The sequence below is a fragment of the Haematobia irritans genome, chromosome 2 (genome assembly GCF_050003625.1).
Source record: "Haematobia irritans isolate KBUSLIRL chromosome 2, ASM5000362v1, whole genome shotgun sequence".
Taxonomy (NCBI): Eukaryota; Metazoa; Arthropoda; class Insecta; order Diptera; family Muscidae; genus Haematobia; species Haematobia irritans.
This window is the reverse complement of record NC_134398.1, coordinates 36,055,543-36,064,397: the sequence shown is the minus strand read 5'-3', so window position 1 is coordinate 36,064,397 and position 8,855 is coordinate 36,055,543.

Sequence of the window (8,855 nt, the reverse complement as noted above, 5' to 3'; positions counted from 1 at the left end):
AAAGTTTGTCAAATTAAATTTTTAATGAAAATGTTATCAAAATTTAATTTCTATAGAAAATGTTGTCAAAATTTTATTTTTGTTGAAGATTTTGTCAAAATTTTATTTCTTTAGAAAAGTTTGTCAAAATTTTATTTCTATAGAAAATTTTGCCAAAATTTTATTTCTATAGAAAATTTTGTCAAAATTTTATTCCTAGGGAAAAAATTTTGAAAATTTTAAATTGATTGACAATTTTGCCAAAATTTTATTTCTATAGAATTTTGCCAAGATTTTATTTGTATTAAAAAAAAATTTTGAAAATTTTATTTATATAGAAAAGTTAGTCAAAATTAGATTTTTAATGAAAATTTTATCAAAATTTAATTTCTATAGAAAATGTTGTCAAAATTTTATTTTTGTTGAAGATTTTGTCAAAATTTTATTTTTATAGAAAGTTTTGTCAAAATTTTGTTTCTATAGAAAATTTTGCCAAAAATTTATTTGTATAGAAAATTGTGCCAAGATTTTATTTATATTAAATTTTATTTATATCGAAAAGTTTTTCAAATTAGATTTTTAATGAAAATGTTATCAAAATTTAATTTCTATAGAAAATGTTGTCAAAATTTTATTTTTATGGAAAGTTTTGTCCAAATTTTATTTCTTTAGAAAAGTTTGTCAAAATTTTATTTCTATAGAAAATTTTGCCAAAATTTTATTTCTATAGAAAATTTTGTCAAAATTTTATTCCTAGGGAAAAATTTTGAAAATTTTAAATTGATTGAATCTTTGTCAAAATTTTATTTCTATAGAACATTTTGCTAAAAAAAATTTTGTATAGAAAATTTTACCAAGATTTTATTTATATTAAAAAAATTTTCAAAATTTTATTTATATAGAAAAGTTTGTCAAAATTAGATTTTTATCGAAAATTTTGTCAAAATTTTATTTCTTTAGAAAAGTTTGTCAAAATTTTATTTCTATACAAAATTTTGCCAAAGTTTTATGTCTATGGGAACTGTTATCAAAATTTAATTTCTATAGGAAATTTTGTCAAAATTTTATTTCTGTTGAAAATTTTGTCAAAATTTTATTTCTGATGAAAATTTTGTCAAAATTTTACTTCTGTTGAAAATTTTGTCAAAAGTTTATTTTTATAGAAAGTTTTGTCAAAATTCTATTTTGTATAAAAAATTTTGCCAAAATTTTATTTGTATAGAAAATTTTGCCAATTTTTTTTTTATATTAAAAAATTTTTCTAAATTTTATTTATATGGAAAAAATTGTCAAAATTAGATTTTTATCGAAAATTTTGTGAAAATTGTATTTCTTTAGAAAAGTTTGTCAAAATTTTATTTCTATCGAAAATTTTTCCAAAATTTTATTTCTATGGGAAATGTTATCAACATTTACTTTCTATAGAAAATTTTGTCAAAAATTTATTTCTGTTAAAAATTTTGTCCTAATGTTATTTCTATAAAAACGTTTGTCTACTTTTACTTCTATAGAAAATTTTATCAGAATTTTATTTCTAACGAAAATTTTGTTAAAATTTTAGTCCTATAGAAAATTTTCTCATATTTTATTTCTATGGAAAGTTTAGTCAAAGTTTTATCTGTATAGAAAAATTTAATTATATGGAAAAGTTTGTCAAAATTAGATTTTTAATGAAAATGTTATAAAAATTTAATTTCTATTGAAAATTTTGTCAACATTTTATTTCTGTTGAAAATTTTGTCAAAATTTTATTTTTATAGAAAGTGTTGTAAAAAATTTATTTCTATAGAATATTTTTCCAAAATTTTATTTGTATAGAAAATTTTGCCAAGATTTTATTTATATTAAAAAAATTTTCAAAATTTTATTTATAGAAAAGTTTGTCAAAATTAGATTTTTGTTGAAAATTTTGTCAAAATTTTATTTCTTTAGAAAAGTTTGTCAAAATTTTATTTCTATAGAAAATTTTGTCAACATTTTATTTCTATAGAAAACTTTGTCAAAATTTCTAGGGAAACTTTTCAACATTTTAAATTGATTGAAAATTTTGTCAAAATTTTATTTCTATAGAAAATTTTGCTAAAATTTTATTTGTATAGAAAATTTTGCCAAAATTTTATTTATATTAACAAAAATTTTAAAAATTTTATTTATACAGAAAAGTTTGTCAAAATTAGATTTTTATCGAACATTTTGTCAAAAATTTCTATAGAAAAGTTTGTCAAAATTTTATTTCTATAGAAAATTTTGACAAAATTTTATTTCTGTTGAAAATTTTGCCACAATTTTATTTCTATGGGAAATGTTATCAAAATTTACTTTCTATAGAAAATTTTGTCAAAAATTTATTTCTGTTGAAAATTTCGTCCAAACTTTATTTCTATAAAAACGTTTGTCTAATTTTACTTCTATAGAAAAATTTCTCAAAATTTTATTTCTATAGAAAATTTTATCAGAATTTTATTTCTAAAGAAAATTTTGTCACAGTTTTACTTATATAGAAGATTTCGTCAAAACTTTGTTTCTATAGAAAATTTTGTTAAAATTTTTCGAAATTTTATTTCTATAGAACATTTTATTAAAATTTTATTTCTATAGAACATTTTGTCAAAATTTTATTTCTATAGAAAATTTTGCCAAAATTTTTTTCTATAGAAAATTTTGTCAAAATTTTATTTCTATAAAAAATTTTCTCATATATTATTTCTATAGAAAATTTTGCCAAAATCTTATTTCTATAGAAAATTTTGTCAAAGTTTTATTTCTATAGAAAATTTTGTCAAAATTTTATTTCGTTATTTTTGTTTTTGATCTCAGCTTAAAGCCATGCATTGACAAAACTACAAGTGTAGTTAAACCAAAAGAGAAAAAGTATGCTTGTCAAATTTATTTGGGCAAAGCCCTATAGACTGCAAGATGGTTGGATGTACAGCTATTTCGGAATTACCACGTTCTTCATCAGCATCCTCCACTTGCAGCAACTATCAACCAATTATCAGAATATAGAAAATTTTGTCAAAATTTTTTTCTATAGAAAATTTTGCCAAAATTTTATTTCTATATACAATTTTGGCAAAATTTTATTTCTATATAAAGTTTTGCCAACATTTTATTTCAAAACATCAAGAATTCTACCAATGTAACAGACATATAAAAATCTACCATTTTTGGTAGAATTCTACCAACTGTGGCAACCGTAGGCGCTGTTCGTCAGTCTATCCGCTAACTTCCGATGATGTAATCTAATGGTATTGCATACCAGTATGTGTCAATGGGACATTTGATTGAATTTTTTCGTACCATTAATTTGTATACCCTCCACAATAAGATGGGGAGTTTTATAACATATCGACATACTGGTCTAAGACCCCATAAAGTATGTGTATTCTGGGTCGTGGTGAAATTCTCAGTCAATCTAGAAATATCCGTCCGTTCGGAAATCGTCGCACTAACTTCCGAACAAAACAAGCTATAGACTTGAAGCTTGCTACAAGTACCCAGTAAAAAAAGCGTCGTCAAAAAAGTAGTGAAAATGTGTTTTTTTCGGATCTGGAAGTGGTGCAAAATTGGCTCAGAAGCAATGAATTTAACATGGGCTTGTCATAGGACGGATGTCCATCATTTCAGTAGCCGTTGCACTGAATTTACATATCTTCTTAAGGTGTGATGCGAATTCAGTGTTTTGGATGTGAATTAAGAAAATATGTGATATTTTGACAAATAAATAAATTAAAAAAAATTTTATGATCTTTAATGCATTCTTATGCTTGTCTGGAAAGTTTGACCTCAAATATTTTCAAAAACTCGCAAGTTTTCTAGAATGAAAATAACCCTGTTTCCGGCAAAATTAAAATAAATTGTATTATTTTTTAATCTGTCTTTAACCTATTTGAAATAAAAAAAATTAAATTTCCAATTAAAATTATGAAAAAAAGCGAGTTGTAAAAAATTGACTCAAATGAACTTCCTGTACAGTTAAAATAAAGAACATCTTTGGGAGAAGATTTTTGGAAGTGCTTTTAAAGTTGTGCCTTTACAAGAACATTCAAATTTTTTTGCTGGGTAGTTGTTATTGATGTAGGTCGGATGGTATTGTAAATGGGCCATATCGGACCACTGTTAGGTATAGCTCATGTATAAACCGACCCCCACATTTGTCTTTCGAATACTCTTTGAAGAGCAAACTTCATTCGATCTGGTTGAAATTTGATACGAGGTGTTAGTATATGACCTCTAACACCCATTCAAATCGGTCCATAATTACTTCGGAACATTACTTCTGGATTCTCATGAAGGAACACATTTCATCCGATGCGGTTTAAGTTTGGCTCTCTAAAAGCCATAGCCATTCATAATTATTTATAGGCTTCTTTTTATGCCTTTTTATCTAACTAGACTCCATATGGACTAACATACAATGTAGAAGACAATGTAAGGAAGTACCTTGTCATCGATAACTGTTACCACAACCCAAGTATTTCGATTGTGGATGACAGTTTAGTAGAACTTTGTACGCAATCTATGGTGGAGGGTACATAAGTTTCGGCCTGGCCAAACTTTCGGCCATATTAACTTTCTTTGTTTTAATTTTTTACCGGTCTGGGGTTTACCGATGGTATGGTGAATTCAAGCGAGGACGGAGTTCACTCCAAGACGAAGTTCTTCAAAATAAGTTCGGAAATCATTGATGCTGTGCGCCACGCACACTCAGTCCGTTGTCATCAACGTGAGTCACGAATACTTTCGTGAGTCACAACAATTTCATTTCAAGTGTACATCTCGGTTTACATCGGTTTATATGGGCGCTATAAATGATTATGGACTGATATGGACCACTTTTGGCATGGTTGTTAAATATCATATACTACCACCACGTACCAAATTTCAACCAGATCGGATGAATTTTGCTTCTCCAAAAGGCACCGGAGGTCAAATCTGGCGATCGGTTTATATGGCTGCTATATATAATTATGGACTGATAGGAACCAATTCCTGCATGGTTGTTGGATACCATATACTAACATCACGTACCAAATTTCAAACGAATGGGAAGAATTTTGCTCTTCCAAGATGCTCCGGAGGTCAAATCTGGGGATCGGTTTATATGGGGCCTACATATAATTATGGACCGATTTCGACCAATTTTTGCATGGGTGTTTGAGGACATATATTAACATCACGTACCAAATTTCAACTGAATCAGATGAATTTTGGTCTTCCAAGAGGCTCTGCACGCCAAATCTGGTGATCGGTTTATATGGGGGCTATATATAATTATGGACCGATATGGACCAATTTTTGCATGGTCATTAGAGAGCATATACTAACATCATGTACCAAATTTCAGCCGGATCGGATAAAATTTGCTTCTCTTAGTGGCTCCGCAAGCCAAATCTGGGGATCGATTTATATGGGGCCTACATATAATTATGGACCGATTTCGACCAATTTTTGCATGGGTATTTGGGTATATTAACATCACGTACCAAATTTCAACTGAATCAGATGAATTTTGGTCTTCCAAGAGGCTCCGGAGGTCAAATCTGGTGATCGGTTTATATGGGGGCTATATATAATTATGGACCGATATGGACCAATTTTTGCATGGTCATTAGAGAGCATATACTAACATCATGTACCAAATTTCAGCCGGATCGGATGAAATTTGTTTCTCTTAGAGGCTCTGCAAGCAAAATCTGGTGATCGGTTTATATGGGGGCTATATATAATTATGGACCGATGTGAACCAATTTTTGCATGGTTATTAGAGACCATATACTAACACCATGTACCAAATTTCAGCCGGATCGGATAAAATTTGCTTCTCTTAGTGGCTCCGCAAGCCAAATCGGGGGATCGGTTTATATTGGGGCTATATATAATTATCGACCGATGTGGACCACTTTTTGCATGGTTGTTAGAGACCATATACTAACACCATGTACCAAATTTCAGCCGGATCGGATAAAATTTGCTTCTCTTAGAGGCTCCCGAGGTCAAATCTGGTGATCGGTTTATATGGGGGCTATATATAATTATCGACCGATGTGGACCAATTTTTGCATGGTTGTTAGAGACCATATACTAATATCATGTACCAAATTTCAGCCGGATCGGATGAAATTTGTTTCTCTTAGAGGCTCTGCAAGCCAAATCGGGGGATCGGTTTATATGGGGGCTATATATAATTATGGACCGATGTGAACCAATTTCTGCATGGTTGTTACAGACCATATACTAACACCATGTACCAAATTTCAGCCGGATCGGATAAAATTTGCTTCTCTTTGAGGCTCTGCAAGCCAAATCTGGGGATCAGTTTATATGGGGGCTATATATAATTATGGACCGATATGGACCAATTTTTGCATGGTTGTTAGAGACCATATACTAACACCATGTACCAAATTGCAGCCGGATCGGATGAAATTTGCTTTTCTTAGAGGCCTCGCAAGCCAAATTTGGGGGTCCGTTTATATGGGGGCTATACGTAAAAGTGGACCGATATGGCCCATTTGCAATACTATCCGACCTACATCAATAGCAACTACTTGTGCCAAGTTTCAAGTCGATAGCTTGTTTCGTTCGGAAGTTAGCGTGATTTCAACAGACGGACGGACGGACGGACATGCTCAGATCGATGCAGAATTTCACCACGACCCAGAATATATATACTTTATGGGGTCTTAGATCAATATTTCGATGTGTTACAAACGGAATGACAAAGTTAATATACCCCTCATTCTATGGTGGAGGGTATAAAAATATTAGTTACAATGTTATATTAAGGGCACCTGCGGCTTAAAACGTTTTCGCATCCTAAACAAAACAAAACAAGTATATACGGCCGTAAGTTCGGCCAGGCCGAAGCTTATGTACCCTCCATCATGGATTGCGTAGAAACTTCTTCTAAACTCTGCCATCCTCCATCGAATTACTTAAGTTGCGGTAACGCTTGTCGATGGCAAGGTATCTTAAAACCTCCTAATACCATCTTCTAAATTGTATGTAAGTCCATACGTGGTATATATTAAATCAAAAAAGATCGATCCAATACGTATATAATTCAGTTTGACAAAGTAGACATAAAATTTTGACAAAATTTTCTACAGAAATAAAATTTTAACAAAATTTTCTATAGAAATAAAATTTTCACAAAATTTTCTATAGAAAAAAAGTTTTTACAAAATACTCTATAGAAAGAAAATTTCTACAGAAATAAAATTTTAACAAAATTTTCTATAGAAATAAACTTTTGACAAAATTTTCTATAGAAATAAAATCTTGGTAGATTATTTGTGGCTCGACTGGCAACCATGATTATGAACCGAATAAAATTTGAACAAAATTTTCTATAGAAATAACATTTTGACAAAATTTTCTATAGAAATAAAATTTTGGTAGATTATTTTTGGCTCTAGTGGCAACCATGATTATGAACCGATATGGACCAATTTTTGTGTGATTGGACCAATTTTGGTATGGTTGTTAGCGACCATATACTAACACCACGTTCCTAATTTGAACCGGATCGGATGCATTTTGCTCCTCCAAGAGGCTCCGGAGGTCAAATCTGGAGAACGTTTTATATGGGGGCTATATATAATTATGGACCGATATGGACCAATTCTGGCACGGTTGTTAAAGATCATATACTAACACCATGTTCCAAATTACAACCGGCTTGGATGAAATTTGCTTCTCTTGGAGACTTCGCAAGCCACATCTGGGGATCGGTTTATATGGGGGCTATATATAATTATGAAGCGATGTGGACCAATTTTTGCGTGGTTGTTAGAGACCATATACGAACATCATGTACCAAATTTCAGCCGGATCGGATGAAATTTGCTTCTCTTTGAGGCTCCGCAAGCCAAATCTGGGATCGGTTTATATGGGGGTTATATATAATTATGGACCGATGTGGACCAATTTTTGCATGATTGTTAGAGACCATATACCAACACCATGTACCAAGTTTCAGCCGGATCGGATGAAATATGCTTCTCTTAGAGGCTCCACAAGCCAAATCTGGGGATCGGTTTATATGGGGGCTATATATAATTAAGGACCGATATGGACCAATTTTTGCATGGTTGTTAGAGACCATATACCAATATCATGTACCAAATTTCAGCCGGATCGGATGAAATTTTCTTCTCTTTGAGGCTCCGCAAGCCAAATCTGGGGATCGGTTTATATGGGGGCTATATATAATTATGGACCGATGTGGACCAATTTTTGCATGGTTGTTAGAGACCATAAACCAAATTTCAGCCGGATCGGATGAAATATGCTTCTTTTTAGGCTCTGCAAGCCAAATCTGGGGATCGGTTTATAAGGGGGCTATATATAATTATGGACCGATGTGGACCAATTTTTGCATGGTTGTTAGAGACCATATACCAACACCATGTACCAAATTTCAGCCGGATCGGATGAAATTTTCTTCTCTTTTAGGCTCCGCAAGCCAAATCTGGGGATCGGTTTATAAGGGGGCTATATATAATTATGGACCGATGTGGACCAATTTTTGCATGGTTGTTAGAGACCATATACCAACACCATGTACCAAATTTCAGCCGGATCGGATGAAATATGCTTCTGTTAGAGGCTCCACAAGCCAAATATGAGGGTCCCTTTATATGGGGGATATACGTAAAAGTGTACCGATATGGCCCATTTTCAATACCATCCGACCTACATCGATAACAACTACTTGTGCCAAGTTTCAAGTCGATAGCTTGTTTCGTTCGGAAGTTAGCGTGATTTCAACAGACGGACGGACGGACGGACGGACGGACATGCTTAGATTGACTCAGAATTTCACCACGACCCAGAATATATATACTTTATGGGGTCTTAGAGCAATATTT